The sequence below is a fragment of the Otolemur garnettii genome, unplaced genomic scaffold, assembly GCF_000181295.1.
Source record: "Otolemur garnettii isolate 467f Iridium unplaced genomic scaffold, OtoGar3 scaffold00013, whole genome shotgun sequence".
In the NCBI taxonomy this organism is placed as follows: domain Eukaryota; kingdom Metazoa; phylum Chordata; class Mammalia; order Primates; family Galagidae; genus Otolemur; species Otolemur garnettii.
Window position 1 is genome coordinate 2,460,945 of NW_003852408.1, and position 894 is coordinate 2,461,838.

At 38.1% G+C, this 894-nt stretch overlaps 1 protein-coding gene across 1 annotated transcript in view; it reads right to left on the reverse strand.

The window, feature by feature from the left end:
- ARMC9 (armadillo repeat containing 9) overlaps positions 1–894 on the reverse strand; it is a 190,653-nt gene that overhangs the window by 188,785 nt on the left and 974 nt on the right. The gene's annotated exons all lie outside the window — the stretch shown is intronic.

Genomic DNA, 894 nt, shown 5'->3' on the forward strand with positions numbered 1-894 from the left:
GGCCCCACATGCCAGGTGGCAGTTTCAAACCCAGCCCCAACCAAAAAATGCAAAAAAAAGAAAAGAAAAAGAAAGAAGTATGGTACCTGTGGCTCAAAGGGTAGGGCATCCACCAGTCCCATATGCTGGAGGTGGAGGGTTTAAACCCAGCCCTGGCCAAAAAAAAAAGAAAGAAAGAAAATAATGAAAACAGAAAATAGAAATCTTCCATATCTTCTCCACATGAGAAATAACTTCCAAAAAATAGCCTTTCCAAGAATAGGTACCACAATAAAGTATCATGCTGCTCCCTCCAACACTGTCCCCTCCTTTTGGTGTCCCTGACATTCAGCAAGTTAACACTGTTAAACTGGGCAACAGTTAATGCCCTGGGTCCTGTGCCAGCCAGGCCTGCTCCTTTTCTGTTCTTAGCTCTATACTCAAAAGCTCAGCCACAGTAGCAGCTAGAAATTCCAGCTCTGTCCTCTCCTACCATCTCCAGACCCCTGACAAAGGGCTACAGAAGCTAAATCCAACCCATCACTCAAATGGACTGTCCACAAATAGAAATCCTATTTTCCTACCACCTAAGTTTAAATTTATGCTCTAATATAGTGTCTAATACGTGGACTAAATATGTATTCTCTTGGATATATAGGAATACATACTAAGTTGCCAAAATTTATTTTGATGAATTTCCAAAAATTTGAGGTATGTAGGAAAACATGCAACTTTGATTACAGAAATTATTAAATCTCCATATAAATTAGAACATAAACTACTGGCAATAAGGTAGAAAATCACTCATCAAGATGCCTACATTTTGCAGGCAAATAGTCACAAAATGAAATCAATACTCATTTGGAAAACAATCGCTAGCTAATTTTGTCATTAAATACACTATTTATTTATTTA